The 19,421-nt window shown below is 38.7% G+C and overlaps 1 protein-coding gene across 3 annotated transcripts in view; it reads left to right on the top strand.

Annotated features, from left to right (window-relative positions):
* Positions 1 to 19,421, top strand: part of LOC150018859 (platelet-derived growth factor D-like) — a 261,545-nt gene that overhangs the window by 138,671 nt on the left and 103,453 nt on the right. The gene's annotated exons all lie outside the window — the stretch shown is intronic.

Raw genomic sequence — 19,421 nt, forward strand, 5'->3', positions numbered from 1 at the left:
TTTAGTGTTCATACTTTTGATCTTCTTTTTCTTAAGTAAGTCCCTTTGACATTTCATATAATAATGGCTTGGTGATGAACAACTCCATTAGCTTTATCTTGTCTGAGAAGCACTTCATCTGCCCTTCTATTCCAAATGATAGCCTTGCTGGATAGACTAATCCTGGTTGCAGGTTGCCTTTCATTGCACTGAATACTTCTTGCCAGTCCCTTCCTGCCTGCAGTGTCCTCTGAGAAATCAGCTGATAGTCCTATAGGTACCCCCTTGTAGGCAACTCTCCGCCTCTCTCTTGCTGCCCCCAGGACTCTATCTTTCACCCATGGCAGCTCAATCATGATGCATCCTGCTGTGGTCCTCTCTGGGTCCAACTCGCCCGGGACCCTCCATGCTTTCCAGACCTGTATGTCCATTCCCTTCACAAAATTTGGGAAGTTTTTCTCATTTTTTTCAATTCTTGCTTCCTCATTCTTCACTGCTTGACTGTGTTTTTTCTTCCTTATGTTCTAAATAATTGATTTGAACCCTGGTTTCCTTCCCTTCACCACTGGTTTTGGTGGATTTTCCTTCATTTCACTTAGCATAGCCTTCACTTCTTCTTTTATGCATTTGCCATACTCAAGCATATCTGTCAAGCCTGTGAGCATTTTTATCACCAGTGTTTTGAATTCTGCATCTGTTAGGTTGTTTATCTCCTCATATGTTAGGCTGGCTATCTTCTCGTCACTCAGTTCTCCCACTGGAACCTTGATCCGTTCCCCTTTTTGGATCATACTCTTTCTGTCTCCTCATTCTGCCAAGCTCCTGTGTTTGTTTGCCTCTACATCCCAGGTAGAGCTGTCGCTCCTGTTATATTGCAAGGGGTAGAGCCTTAGGGATTTGTCAGTACAGGGCAACCTGTTTCATTATGTTGTGGTACTATATGTGAGGGAGAGGTCCGGGAGGGGACAATGCAGCTTGCCCAGCACTTGCCCCTTTTCTGGACACTTCTCCTACTTTGTATGTGACTGGCACCTCCCTAGCTGTTGCCCTGGCCATCGTTCCCAGTGTGGGTGGGTATGTGGACATTCTAGGACTGTGGGGGCCTTTTAAACATGTGTACTCTGCTGAGAGACCAGCAGTTTCTGCCTCCACCCAAACCCCCACTGGTTTGCACAATCAGAAGCAATGAGGCTTGATTTTCACTGGTGCTGGGACCCTGAGCTGCGAGGTCAGGTGAGGAGCTGGGAATGCTCCCCAGGTGTCCCTCCTGACTTTTTAAAATGTGTGACTGCGCTTTCCATCAGCCTGTCTCTGCCGCCGTTGCTGCCGCCACCATACCACATCCTCTTCGCCCCAGCTCCACCCCTCCTACCTGTCTGGATGAATATTTCTTCTTTATCTTTCTTTGCTGGACTTACATGCAGTTTGATTTTTTGGAACTTCTCATTGTTTCTAGTTTTGAGGTAGTTGTATTCCTTCTTAGTTGTGGAGGGAGATACAGCATGTCTGTCTACGCCTCCATCTTAGCCAGAAGTCTCACATCGATGTTTTTCTCTCCCCCTTCCTCCCTCTTTTAAAAAACAATGGAAAAAAATTATTGGGTGAAAATAAAAAATTAATAAATAAAAATTAAAAATTAAAAAAACACTATAACTACAAGTTAGAAGTTTCAAAGTGACCTAGTCATAAATTCAAGTACACTTTAATAACTTCATAAATCTTCATTGTCAGAATATTATTAATGCTTGTATATACATGAATTCATCATTGCACTTAGGTAACCATGTGTTATCCTGAAAATGAGAAAATTAGCTGTTTCATGTGGTGTTAATAATTAATTAACAAAGTATTAACCTCTGAGAATCTTCTAGGTAGATGCCTATCACTTCTTAGGATAATGGATAGGAAAGACATATATTTCTGAGTGTATTCCTTAGTCTCCAAGAGCAATGGAACTTATTAGACTAAAATATCAAACTAGGGGTTTGAAAGTCAGCACTTTTACTGAATCCTTTTTATACTTTTATTTTAGAAATTATATCTTCACTTCATTAAAGCTAGTCAGATGAGATGTTTACTCCATTAATTAATTTTAATGTCAGATACCTTAGTCAACCTTGAAACTCCAAAGTTCCTAACACAGAGTCTTGATCATGATATATAACCAGAAATGTTTTAATGATTGGCAAAATTACCATAGAGCTATGCATTGGACAAGAGTGCACATAAAACAGTGGCAGTAAAATTCTATTTCTTCATGAGTTCTTTCACAGTGTTGCCAGGAGGGTGCTGCTAAGGTTTGAAACCGGTTTGTATTTGTTTTACTTGCCTGGGTTTGGAGGGATAGTCTTTTCCTTGAGGTATTAATATCATACCACTTAACAGACTCTCTTCTCCTCGCACAAACATACATTTTACTGTTCATTTTTTTCTTATAGATGCTAGAACCAAATGGATGCCATAGGATAGTGGGATTGATGCAGGGAAGGATAGTATTGTAGTTTTCTTAAAAAGTAGTCTTTCCAACTCCAACAGTCACAGAGGCACTCACCCAGACTCAAACAGAATAGATGCTCATATTTCTTTCTGGTACAGAGCCTGCCTAATTGAGTTAAGAGGCAGTCTTTATTTTATGAGGAAAGACCTGTGCAGTTCCTGAATTGAAATCTGTATAGGTCTTTTTGTCAGTTTATCTGCATCTTCTTTAGAGGTAGTGAAGATCCTTTCAAGACATTGGCATATATTTCTCATTAGTCTTAGCTTATCATACTCTCTAGCCTGTGAAGATATTAGAAAATGAGTAGAGGCTGCATCACAAACTTCCACAAGTCCTTGTGTGGGCTCTTTATATGAATGTATAAAATTAGTGGATAGCATATTTTAATTGTAAAAAAGGTGTTGATTGAACTACACAAATAGCTATGATACAATGCAGAACTTTCTGAAAGTGACCAGTTTTCATATTATCCACACACATTCACCTCTGACACATGAGACATGTAACTATAGGGTACAAAGAAATAGCATGCAGTCTACTCAAACAGGAAGGATCTGATACTTCCAGCCACTGATCCTGCCACCCTAAAAGCTAGTTACATGGCAAGTCACTTTATTTACAGTGACACTTTGGGTTAACTGTCTTTGCAGCATGCACGTATGTTAGTTTCCTGACAGGGTAAAGATATAGTAAAAATATCTCAAATAAATTTTAAAAGCCCCTTGTATCACAAAAACATGGTCAATTAGATATTTCCTGAATTATATGCATCATAGGTAATGTTTCTACAATTGTATTATGAGAGAGAAAATTTCAAGATAATTGTTTATATAGCTTTCTCTCTTCTAAACAGCAACTGAGTTAATTGATCACCATGGTAATTAGCATGGCTAATACAATTTAATTGTATTCCAAACATTAAAATGAGAAACAAAACCCGATAAACAAAAGTTTTTCTTTTTTTAATAGCAAATAAAAGAGAAATCAACTCTTCTACTTTTCTTTGGAAAAAATTAGTAGTCTAGAACCAATGAGAATTCTTTTTTAGACCATTGCAATGACTTAATATCCAGAGCATTTTATATCTCTATTCTGAGAGACATGGAACTCTGGAGCCCATCACTATTCCATTATTATTTCCATTTCACTTCTTGTCATGAACAGATGTTCTCGATATATTCTTTCCTATAAGTCAGCCCTCAATCCCCACTCGGGTCTTCTGGGCCTTAAAGCACTGCGCCACCTATATGGCCACCAGCCCAACACTAAAGAATAACAGTGAGTCAACACAGGTGACTATGCTATTTACTCTGCTTTTATTAATGCAGAATCAATCCAAATCTATACTGACCTAATAACAATAATAATTACACAGAAACAATCAGCAATAACATCACATAAGAGAATTGGGAAATAACAAACCCAAATCACAAGAGCCCAGCCAGGTCCATATCCAGGAGGCAACCAGGGGTGATTGACATCTTGCAAGGCCGAGTCAGAGGGACAGAGGGATGGAAGCAGAGTAGGAGGAATAGAAGCACAGCTGAACATTCAGGATATGCAGGTCATCTCAAGGCGAATCAGTCTCTGGATGTGTGTCATCCATGGTCTGAAGTCTTCTGCTTTTATTCTTCTCTTGGGAGTAAAGTCATGTTGTTTATGTACATTATCACCTAAGCATGTTTTTCACAATTTTGATACACACATGTTGTTTGTGTCAGCTCTCATGGGCATGTTTTTTACATCATCCCTCATAGACAAGTTGTTTTACATCACTCTGAGAGGATGGTGTTACCTTTAGATAAGCACATGTTGTCTGCTATGCTGTACTGTGCATGCTTAGGGGCTGCATCATTCCTCTGAGTCATTGCTCTACTGCTCATGCTCTATACATGGCTTCAGGTCCTGCTGTCCATAACTACAAATATTCTGTCTCACTCAGCTCATAAAATGTGCTTGACTGTTTGTACACTCCTGTTTACTCATGTATTGGTAAAATAATTCAGTGTGCTTATTCACTGAACATAGGTAGTCTCTCTTTGGAGGCCTCCAGAAAACAAACACTAATCAGAGTAATCACATACTTTGGCTTTCAAAATCAGAGACCCATTTTCTGATGAATCATTGATTTCTTTTTTCTTTTTACAAACTATAAATAAAATTGAACAGAAATGTCTAGGCAACCCTAACAAAACTTTGTCTTATTTTTTTCTGAATTTCCTTATTTTTCTTTAAAACAGTGTTAATTTTGAACAAAGACTTGATTTTACTTTATGTTCATCTAGAGTATACAGTTGTGGTGGGCTCTTTGTGACTGTGGCTAAGAGACATCAGAGCAAATAGTCTAATGATAACTAATAAATTACTGCTTATTCAACATGAAATCTGCTGGCATTGGATTGACATCAAAAAGTGGAGTCCCACTATAGTCATGGTTTCTGATATGAAAATTAAGCTTTCAGACTCTTTCTTAATAGAAAAGTTTAAAGCAAACAGGATCACCAGCTCCAGAATTTTCAGCAAACCAACCTAGGGGTGGAAAGGAAGAAAACACTGACAATTTCAAGTAGGAGAAGTAATTTGTATTTGCTGGGATGAACATGTAGCAAATTTATCTAGCAGCTAGCCTCAGATGTCCAATTTCTCTTTGACAGCCCTAAGATCAATCCTTTGTGGTATTGGATTTTTCATCTAAAATAATTAGGATCATCCTGGGTAGAAAAATATCTCAATTAAAGAAAAAATATCATGCTGTACTTTAAAGAAAATAGATTCCAAGTAAATCACTTCTTACAAAGAAGACTGTGTATTCTGTTCTTTGAAAATAATCACTCAATTTGCCTCTGTGACCAAAAAAGAATGTCAACAAAATACAGACATGTTCAAAAACTAGTTATAAGAAATTCAATAAATATGTTATTTTATACTTATTATATATATATATATATATATATATATATATCCTTATATAAAACAATATTCTGCTCATATATCTGTAGTTCCAGAAAAACAGTCACACACACACACACACACAACTGGATACTGGATACAGATCTATAAGATAAAAAAAAAACCTGTTGTAGATTTGAAGTTGCAAAAGTCTTACCTGGGAGACCAGAGTTTGGGGCTCCCCCTCCTCAGTTCTTGCCTTACTCACAAGAGAAGAATTCAGACAGGAGACAACATGTATAGTGGAAATGAGTAAGTTTATTGAGCACAAAGCTGCAAGCAGGCACCCAGCTAATTGAGTGCACCAACTATTGGGGTTTGGAAATTTTTATGCCTGTAGCCAGCTTCTAGATTCCTCCCCCTCCAATTTCCAGACCTTGGGATTAATACACGGTTTCAAAGACTTTCTTTTCCAACTAGTGGAAATGAAACATAGAGAATTTCAAGAGTTCCCCTCCTCCTGCACTATCATGGTTTTTCTGGTCATTTTTGGAACACCTGGCAATTTTATCGGACTAAGCTCCGGACTGCTGAATTAATGAGTGACACATGTCTCCCTCCTCCTCCCTGCCTTGATTTACTATCTACCCTATCTAACAAAAGTAGGATTTTAGTTCCCTGAATTTGTCATTTATTATCCAATGTCTTAGGAAAAAGCATTAATTTTGTTTAGCCTCATTACTTTAATGTAAAATGGGGGTAATGACTATCAGGTGGCCTTGCTCTTTGAAATCACCTGAAGAACAGTCTAGGGTTTTACACCAGGTTTATCGTGGAAAGAAGGGTAAGGAGGTTGGAGAAAAGTGGAAACTCCCAGACTGACTTGAGGGCCCGTAGGAACAGGGGAAGAGGGGAAAGGGGGCGTGGAATCTCCCTGTCACCCACATGGGCCCATAGGAATCTTCTGCCTGCGTGCCTGCAGGTGCTGTCTCCACACCTTTCCAAGCATACATTTTGGTTAGGGTGAGTTTACCCATCAACACATTTGGCAGGTTAATTTGCATACATCATTTGCATACATCAAAGGTCCAGGCAGGCAGTCGAGCTGCTGCCATGTTCTGACAATGACAATCTCTTTTCCTTAGGTTTTTGGTGTGAACTTAATGGAAAATTTGAATTTGTCTTGTAAATGGGAAAAGCACTTTACTGAAGTAAGTTATTTTTTTCCTCCTATAAGCATGGATTAATAACCTGGAAAAGTAAGAAGGGGAAATGTATAAATCCTAAAGGAAATATGTAGCTTAATTTTAACCCCTCATCAGGTTTAATTGGGTGCTGTTGTGCTTTTAAGCTGTTTCTGTTCCCTTCAACCTTATACTCTGGACTGCCCAGAATAGTAGCAAGACTTGATCATCAAATCTGTTTCAAGACCAGGAAGTATTTTTCAGAATGTGAATAAGTAAATCCCTTAATAGTGCTTTCTGTCAACAATTTAGTTATGTCATTTTTAACAATAGCAATCTGCAAGGTGTTTTTATAGTTAAAGAAAATAGACAACGAGGTCCCTGCTCATTAGGTACTTATAGAATTATCAAACAGACTGAACATAGTGAAAAAAAAAATCTATTCACCATAATTAAGACTGAGAAAGTGTTGCATAGTAATCAAGATAGTATTGATTATATTGTGTGCAATCACATTTGAGATTGACACCAAGGATATAAGTTTGGTCTTTTTAAAAATCACTGTGGTAGACACTTATATCTTAAATGTAACAATGAGAATGCCTCATCCTACAGGACACTTCCTTCAAAGGCTTTTTGTTTTCTTTACTAACCAAACCCAAACCCTGAGAGCAAATTACAGAGCTGAGGAAATCAAACATGCAGAGCGGATGACCAGAGCCATTTGGACTAGGCAGTATAGCCATGAGGCCATGAGTTTACAAATGTAGCAGACTTCTCAACACAATTAATAGCAGCCATCTAAAAGTTTCTTTGAAGAACTGCTATTTTTACAGAGATCATTAAACCTCTGACCATGGGACATTAAATTCAGTCCCTCAGAGAAGGACCTTCAAGCATTTTAATGGTGCACCTCATTGGTTTAAAAAAATATTTTGATCACATTTTAAATATGTGTATATTTGTAAAGTATATATAGTACTGTATAATGTTATAAAATATGAAAATGTTAGATGTTTTAAATTCATCATTTAAAATCATCGTCGTCGTCGGCAGCCGTCCGTCTCGAGAGACGATGGTGTAGCTTCTTAAGAGTCTATCTGCACAGCCGAGAATGGCTGTGCAGTCCGACTCGGGAGTGACACGGTATCTGTCTCCTCCCGTGTTAAATCGACATCTTGCGATGACGCTGGAGTGTCCTCTCCAGTGAAGCTGAAGCTACAGAGCCTGGGCAGGGTGATGTGGAGGGTCTGCTGTTGCCCATGCCCGTCCGTCTCGAGGCGATGGTGTAGCTTCTTAAAAGTCTATCTGCACCGCCGAGAATGGCTGTGCAGTCCGACTCAGGAGTGACACGGTATCTGTCTCCTCCCGTGTTGAATCGACATCTTGCGATGACGCTGGAGTGTCCTCTCCAGTGAAGCTGAAGCTACAGAGCCTGGGCGGGGTGATATGGAGGGTCTGCTGTTGCCCATGCAGCAGACCCCCCCTCTCTTTGCAGCTGAAGGGTCCAAGGGAAAGACGGAGTCAATACAGCTTGGCTTCAGGTGCGCCGCAGGAGTTGCCGGTGTTGACTACAACGTCAAACCGCCTTAGGGACTCCGGCTCCGGATTTTCTGTCGGGGTTTACTCCCTTAGCCTTTCCCCTGAAGAGGTATGCCGCAAGGCAGCGGAGGTTTTTTGGAGTCAGAGTTTTCCTTCTCTGATGTGACCTGACTGGAAGATCGAACCAGCGACACTTAGCTCGCAGGCCGACGCTCAATCCACTGAGCCAAACCAGCCAGGGTATATCATTTAAAATAAATACAAATAAAATTTCTACTATTTTTATTCCTGCCTTCACCAATGGATCTTGAGGTGCCAAGAACATCAGTTTTGAGACTTAGAAATCAGTTAAGTCTCTGATGCTTTCAATATATGGCCAAGAGGCAGGCTCCCTTTCAGGATGACATAGATTGAAATTAAAACAGGACAAGGGTCCAAACAAAGCATAGCCATCAGAGACCTTGCAGAGAACCACATATCCAGTGGCACATTTATGGGCTGACACCAGCCTCTCATACAGTATTCAGCTGGGTGGGGGTCAGGAGAAGACAGTGTAGTAATCACAGTCACTGAGTCTGAAGAAAAGCAATAAACACAGGAGCAGTAGGAACACAACACCACCTCCCCTAGCCTCCCACCGGCTGTATTGTCACACAGAGCAAAAGTGCACAGGGCATCAGAGGGCCTCTCTAGTGAGTCCATGTGGACCTAACAATCAGATGATAAGGGCAGCTTCAAGAGAAGGAGGGGAATAAGAAAATCAGGTTCAGAAACACTTTATCTTGGCTTTCCAATGGCTGGGAATCAATCAGTTCTTTAGAAAGTGCATACTGCTGAATAAAGAAATCTGAGATTTTGTGATGCATGTACTTTTGAAGCAGATACTTCTGTTGCCCTGGCTCATCTCCCTGAGCCCATGTTTGTGTTCTGGAAATGCTGACAGCTTCCCATTTCTGTGCTTGTGTGTTTTGGTTTCTCTACCCTCTGGGGAACTTGCTCAGACCTCCTTAGTCTGGAAATGGGCTTTAACAACCCCAGGAACAACTCTCCAACAGTGAAAGATGGAATTTAGGGATAAATACCAGTAGCTTCCCCATCTTCTGGAGGACAATTCTGAAGTATCTTCCAAGTGGTTCCTCAGAGGGGTTGACTGAAGTTGCCATACCAATAATGTGTTCATTAGATTTTTCTCCACATCTTATCTCAGCTTATCCACTTTCTCACCTGTGGTTCCTGGGGTAACCTCCCAAATAAAGACCACCTTGTACCCACATCCTTGTTCTAGTGTTAGTGTCTGAGGAGAAACAAATTATAAATTGTGGGGGTTACATATTGATCTATTATAGTGTGTGTGTTTCCACATTATTTCTTCTAAAATCCCAAAAAAATGTGTAGATTTTACAAAAATATAAACACAATGGGTTTTCAGCTCAAACCTTCAGGTCAAAATCTTGGTGCCAGGGTCAGGGATCAATGTGGCTTTTGTTAATTCTACATGTCCTAAAACAGTGTTCAACTGTCACTCTATATTAGTTGATTCATATTCAAAAGTGCCCTGTCAGTAAATCTCACAGCTTTCTGTATTTGGTGTTTATGGTATATAATAAAATGCATCAGGCAGACAGTTTGACATAGATCTTAAGTGTGTGGACTTTGGGTATATTGAGGTTTAGTTCACTATTTTGACACTTTTAGTTCTGTGCATAAGTTTCATTACATTTTAAAGAAATCTCTCCAAAGGGAACCCCAGTGTGTTGTTGGTGGGAAGTCAGACTGTTGCAGCCACTGTGGAAAACCGTGTGGAATTTCCTCAAAAAAAAACTAAAAATGGAACTTCCTGTTGATCCAGTGATTCGACTGCTTGGATTATACCCTAAGAATCCTGAAACACCAATTCAGAATTAAAAAAAAAAAAAAAGCCTATACATCCCTATGTTCACAGCAGCATTATTTATATTAGTTCAGTGCTGGAAACAGCCTAAATGTCCATCAGTAAATGAGTGAATCAAAAAACCGTGGTACATTTACACAATAGAATACTATGCAGCAGAAAGAAAGAAGGAACTCCTACCCTCTCAACAGCATGAATGGAACTGAAGAGCACTATGCTAAGTGAAATAAGCCAGGCAGTGAAAGACAAATACCATATGACCTGACCTATAAATGGAACTTAATGAACAAAACAAACAAAGAAGCAAAAGAGAACCAGAGGCATGGAAATAAGGAACAGACTACAGTGACAAGAAGGGAGGGGGAAGGGGGAAAAGGAGAGAAAGAAGGGGAAGGTTCTAGTCAAGGAACAAGTATAAAGGACGCATAGATGTGGACAACAGGGTGGGTAATGACTGGGGGGGCAGGGCAGAGAAGAGCAACAGGGCAAAAATTGGTACCACTATAATTAAACAACAACAAAAAAATTTTTTGAGAAAGCTTTCATGTTGATATTTTGTGTACTCCTGAAAAAGCCACCTGACAGTAATTTGGGGCTAATTTTCAAGCATCAATCTTGCTATGATACTTGGTTGAGTCTGTGTTCTATATTCTGCTCACTTCTTGAGATCACTACTTCCGTAGAGCTTATACAGGCTTGATACTTATATGTGCAAATAGGTAACTTGTATGCACACTTTTGACAGCAGACAGTGTATGTCTCATTGTTTTGACAATATCAGTAAACATTAGAGAGACAGTGGCTTAAGTCTCAGTATTAGTATGCAATTCAGTCAATTTATTGTGATTCTTTGAAGAAAACTTATGTTCTCTGACCAATTTGTTTTACATGTGAAATGTGGATAGACTGGAAGCATGATAACTAATGAATGTGTTGTTTCATTTCTTTTTTGCATCATATCATCATGTTCAAATATATGCTGAAGTTTGTACTTGGAGATATTAATCCTTCTGACTTACCTATTTTAGCATCAGAATTTATAGTCCAAGATGAAAACTCCTTGATATTAAGTGTTCAATTATGTATTTCTGAGACCTTTCTGTTCATGAGGTCTCAACAAAAAGCATCTTTTCACTCATGACTTTTTTCCTTAATGTTACATTATGACACAAATGTTTAAGTTTATAAAGACTGATTGTCAAAAGCAGAGATACTGAAAAAATGCTTGACATCATATTAACACTAGTCAATGTGTCACAAGTTTGTATATCTTTTTTTTTTTTTTTAAGTTAGTAAGTACTGTGGAACCCAATGCTGATTCTTTTGTGTCCAGCAATTGGAAGAACATGTGGGGCAAGGTTGGAATCTCTGACAGCTCTTTATTGCAGACATTACAGCATTCATACTTGCCCTCTGCCCTTAGGTTTGCAATGGACCCCCGCCAGCCACCAGCTGTGCTCCCGTGGCTCAGCATGCAGCCCTTGCTGCTCACTGAACCCCTGCTCACTGCGCCAACACTCCCATGGGAGTTTCACCTCTTTTATATTAGGCATAGACAAAGCCTGCTACTAGCCAAAATATGATATCAATGCTTATACAACTGAGTGTGCTGCACATGTGAATCTAATGATTATCTCTAAAGAGTCCATGCCTGGGTATCCAGGGTGAGGGAGCCTGACTAAACTCCATTGTCCTTACAGCAAGGTTTATATATTAAAACATGGATGATGTTAGAGACATGGGTGTGGTTATTTCACCCCGAATTTAATTTTTAGATGTAAAAAGAAAATCATTTCTAAGAAAATTTCTGCAGTAAATGTGTAAGTTGTAATAGGCATTTTGCCAATCTATAAACTTTCACTTGAGAGTTTGTCATGGCTACAATACTAATTCATTGTTGGAAGAGAAATGCTAAGCATCTGTGGTTACTTAACATTTACTGAGATCATGTTTATTTAATCTTAATTCTATAGCTGCATAATGGTTTTCATGGATAAGATATGGGAAATTTTTTAACAGTGGAATGTATTTACATGATATTAAGACTAGACAGTAGGAGAAATTATAAAATTTGCTAAGAATGGATCAATAGTGTGTCTTTTATAATAAAGCCAAAACTATTGATAAAAGAATAGTCAGTGCCATCATTTTTTCTTGTACTAAAAATCAGCACTTCTTAAATTCTCCTCAGTAGGTAGATGCATTTCTAGAATGATTATATAAGTATTTTTTCTGTGAATTGAGTGAGATGAAAGTAATTTTGTCTTACCAACTACAAAGGAATGAGTGACTCTTTTGAGATCAAGATCTCCCTGAAAACAGGCTGGCTGACATTCCTTTTGAAATGCATTCGGCTAAAGAAGTTTATAGTTTAGAAAGATGTAAATAAAACACTGCTGAGAAAACATTTTTGTTGCTTATCTTGCAGCTGTTATTTACTAGAAATTCTGGGTGTTTAATTATATCTTATTCCAGAATATATTCAAGGTCGTAGTTGTGGTAAATTTTTAATTATATACAAAGCTTTACAAAGTGAAACATTTCTCCCTGGGGAGTCCCTCAGAATGGCTTTAGCCCCCTTATTAAGTGAGCTGCTGCAGTTTGGCTATGGGTACTAAATCAAAAATTTATGTGTATATTTTGTTCCTTTGGGCAATACTTGTTCCATAATTTTCATTTTTGACTAACGAAGTACAAACCAATACACCTTTGAACAAATAAAAATAGTATTTGCATTTTATATAGTTATTACTCAAATAGTATTCAGAAAAGTTAACTACAAGTATAAAAGTGGCATGTAAATTTATTGTATGTGTACATACCTAAATTTAACTAAGTACTTGTTAAAGTTCAGATATATACACTAAATTTTGGTTTAACTTTGTAACACCAGAAGCCAAGATAAAATTCTCTTTCACTTTTGCTTTCATAAAGTTTAAGGTCAGATTTTTTTCTTCCTCATAGTGTGTTTGGCACCATCTGCTTTGAAAATTGACCAAGGAAATTGGAGGAGTAAAAGCTGTTCTTTATTAGTGCTATACAAAGTATATATTATTGTAATATCACACTCTAAACAATAATTATGAAAACATTATTCTGTAAGCAATCCTATTTGCCCAATCTACTCTCAAAAGCTGCATTAATTAATGCAGTTATCTCTCTAAGCTCTTGAGTCCAAAAATCAATCTTGAACAGTATCCTAACAGGCTTCATTAAGTTAGAACTTTAAAGGAAAATTAAAAAATAGTAGGAAATTATTTGAGTCCACACTGTAGAAAAAAGGCTTTATTCTTACTTTAACATAATTATTTTAAGAAAGGAAACTGAAGAGTATAACTTTGTATATGTCTATATACATTCATTCTGTCATTAGCTTAAAATTCGTCCTCTTTAGTAAATGGATAAAGTCTGTTTTAACCTAATTTAAAATGTTCTTCTTTCAATAATACATTCCTGGTATTTGTGCATCACATTGCATTTTTGTTCTTTGCTGTACTAACTTGGTCCTTTCCTTGCATCATAGCCCTAAGGGGGAGTCTCAGCACTTGTGAAATTAGAAGTTTTTAACACCTGCCTCAATGCATTACTTATAAATCTAATTATTAATACCTCTTTCATAGCCAAGGTGTGAGTATACCATCTCTGACACTATCCATCACATCAGCTACCCATCACCTTGATTCTTGGAAGTTTCCCTTCATACATGTATTAGTTAGCTACTAGCAGAATAAACTATGTAACAATAATCCCATAATTCAGTGACTTAAAACAAAAATTATTTATTCTCGCTCATGTGTCTGGGGTCACATGGAATTTGACAGATGTAGACAAGTCTTGTAAGCTGTTGGCTACTACATTCAGTTTGAATCTACATCTGCTCTGTGTGTCTCTCATCTTCTCTCATAATTGGCCTAACAGGCTATCCAATACATGTGCTTCTCATCGCAATAACACAAGCGCAAGAGCATTGATTAGAAACATACCATGACTACTAGGCCTAGGCTCAGAATTGGCATACCACAATGATTGCCTGTATTCTTTTGTCTTAATCAAGTCATATTTCCAAGCCCATTATCAATGGGGCAGAAAAATAAAGTGGCTGGAAAGTATAGAAGGATGAAAAACTGGAACAATAATGAGATGTATCATAGTATGCACTTCATAATTGTCCCCAGTGCCCTTTTTTCTCTTTCTAAAAATGCTGTGCAAGGAAGCTCTACAACAGCTCTACAACTAATATAATAGTAAATCAGTAGATCACACTGAAGTGAATCAATCAATTTCTAGTTTTCTGTCAACTAGTGTAGCTCAAATGTAATCCATGGACCTGCTGCCATTCCCATGAATACTTTGTTATTGGTCCACAATAAGATAAGGATCTTGCACCAAGTGTAGATTAACTATGACTCTAAGAACATTTTTTTAATATGCTTTATTGATTATGCTGTTACAGTTGTCCCAATTTCTTTTCCCTTTGTTCCCCTGAACCCACTGACCCCCCTCCCTCCAGTCGTCCCCCTCCCCTTAGTCCATGCCCATTGGTTGTTCATATAGTTCTCAACATCTTCCTATCTACTCCACTTCCTCCTACTGTGCTTCTTAATTCCTGTACCATCTCCCTCCCTTTACCCCTTCCACCTCCCTGCTGACCTCCCCCAATAATGTTTCCCAAACCTATAATCCTTTTCCCACTCTCATTGCCTAGTTAGTTTGCCTTTGTTTTGATTCCCTAGCTTCTGTTGTTGGTTGTTGTGATACAGTTTTCATTTTAATGTTCATAGTTTTGATCCTCTTTCTCCTAAACAAGTCCCTTTAACATTTCATATAACAGTGGATTGGATCTGATAAACTCCTTCAGTTTTACTTTGTCCTGGAAGCACTTTCTCTGCCCTTCTATTCTGAATGACAGCTTCGCTGGATAGAGTAATCGTGGTTATAGGTTTTTGCTTTTCATTACTTTGAATATTTCTTGCCAGTCACTTCCTGTCTGCAGAGTTTCTTTTGAGAAATCAGCTGATAGTCTTATTGGGACCTCTTTGTACGGAATTCTCTTTTCTCTTGCTGATTTTAAGATTCTCTCTTTGCCCTAAATTTTTTTAAATTATTTATTTATTTATTTATTTATTTATTTATTTGTTGTTTTGTTTATTTATTTATTTTTAAAGAGAGGGGGAAAGGAGAAAGAAAGGGAGAGAAACATCACTGTGTGGTTGCCTCTCACTTGCACCCCCAACTGGGGACCTGATGTGCAACCGAGTCATGTGCCCTGACCAGGAATCGAACCAGCGACACTTGGCTTGCAGGCCGACGCTCAATCCACTGAGCCACAGCAGCCAAGGGGTATCCTTACTTTTGACACTTTGATTATAACGTGTTTTGCTGTGGCTTTCCCTGGGTCCAGTTTTTTTGGAACTCTCTGTGCTTCCTGGACCTGTAAGTCTGTTTCCTTCCCCAAGTTAGGGAAGGTCTGCTTGATTATTTTTTCACATAATTTTTCAATTTCTAGTTCTTCTTCTTCACCTTCTGGCAACACTATGATTCAGATGTTGGTCTGCTTACAGCTGTCTCATAGGTTTGTGAGCCTCTCCTCATTTTCCTCACTTTTTGTTTCCTCTTTCTTCACTGGTTGACTGTTTGTTCCTTCCCTATGTTCCAATTTGTTGATTTGATCCCTGGTTTTCTTTCCCTCACCACTAGTTTTATATGTGTTTTTGTTCATTTCAGCAGGACTGGCCTTCATTCCTTCCCCATCTTGTTTAAGATCTGCTGTTAGGTCTGCAAGCATTTGTATAACCAAAACTCTGAACTGTGCCTCAGAATGATTTCCTGTCTGCTGCTTCATTAGATTAGATATTTGCTGTCTGGTCAGCTGCATCACCAGGATCTCTATCATGATCTGTGCCATCCTGACAGTTTTGTGTTAAACTTTGCTTCCTGGGCGGGGCTGTCACACTACCTATGCTATAGGGGGTGGAGCCCCATGCACTTGTCACAACCAGGTGACCCTTCTCACCATGCTGTGGTGTTTTCTGTAGGGGTGGGAGTCCAAGATGGATTCCTGCCATTCACTCTTCCCTGAGAGACTGGGAGCCTCCTCCTTCGTCCCCACCCCCTCCGGGCCTCAGAGTCCAAGGCAATGGGGGGTCTGCCTTCCACAGCATTGGAATCTCAAGCCGATGGATCTGGTCTGCAGCTGGGGGTGCTCCCCAGGTGCTTCTCACCTCCCCTTAAATATGGGTGTCTGTACTTACCATTGTCCCACCACCGTTGTTACTGCTGCCACCGCCAGCACAGCTTGACCTCTCCGCCCAGGCTTTGACCCTCCTACCCATCTGGATGAGCACCTCTTCTTTATAACTGCATACATTGGACTTCTATTTATTTTCTGGAACTTCTGGTTATTTCTGGTTTTGCGATAGTTGTATTTCTTCTTAGTTGTGGAGGGACTAGGCCTCCATCTTGGCCGGAAGTTCCTGTGTGTGTTTGCCTCTGTGTCTTAGGTAGAGCTGTCACTCCTGTTACAATGTAAGGGGTGGAGCCTTAGAGATTGGTCAGTACAGGGCGATCTGTTTCACCAGGTTTGATGCTGTATGTGGGGGAGGGGTCTGAGAAGGAACAATGCTGCTTGCCCAGCACTCGCCCCTTTTCTGGGCACTTCTCCCACTTCTGTATGGGACTGGTGCCTCTCTAGCTGTTGTCCTGGCTGTTGTTCTCAGAGTCGATGGGTCTGCGGACGTTCTAGGACCGTGGGGGCCCTTTAAACAAGTGGACTCTGCTGAGAGACTGGCAGTTTCTGCCTCCACCCCAACCCCCACTGGTTTGCATAGTCAAAAGCAATGAGGCTTAATTTTCCCTGGTGCTGGAACTGTGAGCTGTGCGTTCTGGTGAGGATCTGGAAACCCTCCTCAGGTGTCCCTCCTGACTTTTTAAAATGTATAACTATGTTTTCCACTGGCCTGCCACTGCCGCCACTGCTGCTACCACCACACCGTGTCCTCTCTGCCCCGTCTTCATTCTTCCTACCTGTCTGTATGACTATTTCTTCTTTATATCTTTGTTGGACTTCCATGCAGTTTGATTTTCTGGAACTTCTGGTCATTTCTAGTTTTGAAGTAGTTGTATTCCTTCTTAGTTGTGGAGGGAGACACAGCATGTCTATGCCTCCGTCTTGGCCGGAAGTCTAAGAACATTGTTTAGTTTGCTAAAATCGTTTTTTGTAGCAAGAAATTCTATTTTTTAAATTTTTTATTGTTATTCTATTACAGTTGTCTCAATTTTTTCCCCTTTTGCCCTTCTCTACCCAACTCACTCCTCACTCCCACAGTCAATCTCCACACCATTAGTCCATATCCATGAGTCATTCATGCATGTTCTTTGACTAGTCTCTTCACCTTCTTTCTACCATTATTTCCTCCCCCACTCCCATCTGGTCACTGTCAGTGTGTTCCATGTTTACAAGCCTGTGGTTCTATTTTGCTCATTAGTATATTTTTGCTCATTAAGTTCCACTTATAGGTGAAATCATATGGTATTTATCTTTCACCAACTGGCTTATTTCACTTAGCATAACGTTCTCCAGTTCCATCCATGCTGTCACAAAAGGGTAGGAGTTCCTCCTTTCTTTCAGCTGTGAAGTATTTCATTGGGTAAATGTACCGCAGTTTTTTTATCCACTCATTTACTTCTGGGCATTTAGGATGTTTTCAGCACTTGGCTATTGAAAATAGTGCTGCTATGAACATAGTGCACAGGTTCTTTTGAATTGGGGTTTCAGGATTCTCCAGATATAATCCCAGCAGTGGAATTGCTGCATCAAAAAGGTAGTTCCATTTTTAGTTTTATTGAGGAAATCCCATACTGTTTTCCACAGTGGCTGCACTAGTCTGCCTTCCCACCAACACTACACTAAGGTTCTCTTTTCTCCACATTCTTGCCAGCACTTTGTTTGTTGATTTGCTAATGATAGCCAGTCTGACCAGTGTGAGGTAGTATCTCATTGTGATTTTAATTTTTAGCAAGAAATTTTAAACGAGGGAAGCAGTATGTGGATATTCAACCCAGCTCAACCTTCTCATCACATAGTAGACAGGCACACTGAGCAGCATTCCCTTAGAACTTGTGTAGAAAAATAGATTCCTTAATCCTAGATTTTGATTTTTCCCTAATTAAAAGTAATACACAAATCCCAAGAAATTAAGTTAAAACATAATGAATTCAATACATTTATACTGACATTAATAGTCCTGTCTGTGTGAAATGATTCCATTAGTAGTACAGATTCATGCAGGAAATAGTATACCATTGGAACAGATATGAAACTTGGCAGTTATGTCCAGGCATAAGAAAAATGGAGTAGAAAATATGACCATATCCTAATCCCAATACTCTTAAAATATAGTAATTTCCCTAGATCTAAATAGAAAAATATGTTTCCCATTGCCTTTTTCAACATATTCTGGAAACTTTTATTGTGTTCCATAATGTATGCAAGGCACCTATCAAAATAGCTGTGATACAATAAAATAATATTGCTTTTATTAATACTTATCTTCCTTGTCTAATATAGTTTCTTATTCTTATTAGGTTGGAACATTTTTCCCATTTTTATTTTTATTTAGTAGCTATCAATAAATTATTTGTAACATCTTTGGGAAATTAAATGAATAAAGTCAGATCACACTTTATGGGATTTATATTTTCAGTGTATTATGTCAATAGTCACAGTCACCTCAAACTTATTAGAAAAAAATTAATGAAATAGCTCCAAGGCATAACAATTCTAGGAATAGTGTCAAGCAAAGCCAAACTTTAAATATTAAGTATATGTCTCCATCTCTACATTTTTTATAATATCTATTACTTCTATTCTCTGAAGCAACAAATTGTGCTATAAACTGCCTCACCGCCCTCTGAACTCCTAGAACATTTGATGCCTACAATTCATTGTTAATTTACTCCTTTGTGCTATTTTTCTGCATGTCTGCTTAACTTAATGACTTCTCGCATTTCTGCTTTAGATTTTATATAAAGAATTTTTACATTTTTTGTCATTATAACAGTTCCATAGAGAAGTTAATGTCATCACAATTTTGGGGATGAAGATTTAGATTAGGTGATTTTTTTCCCCAAAGCCACATAGCTAGAATGTAGTACAGAACACTCCACTTAAATATATATATGTGTATATTTTTAAATCCAATATAACATGTGTTAATGATCATTTATCCACCTCCCAGTTTCATAGTAGATATTATTAATTATACCTGATACTCTTTTCCTCAGAGCATGACTGCAGTCTTAGAAGTCTTCTCAATGCACTATCTCAGAAAAATGTCATAAATTTTTGAAGTTGACATTTAAGATTAAATGCGTGTGATTTTCCCTATCTAAATTTTACTTTGTTATGATTATGTTTTTTTGTATTTGTGCCCTGTAACAT

Source organism: Furipterus horrens, unplaced genomic scaffold (genome assembly GCF_987537825.1).
Source record: "Furipterus horrens unplaced genomic scaffold, mFurHor1.1.pri manual_scaffold_2, whole genome shotgun sequence".
NCBI classification, from domain to species: Eukaryota; Metazoa; Chordata; class Mammalia; order Chiroptera; family Furipteridae; genus Furipterus; species Furipterus horrens.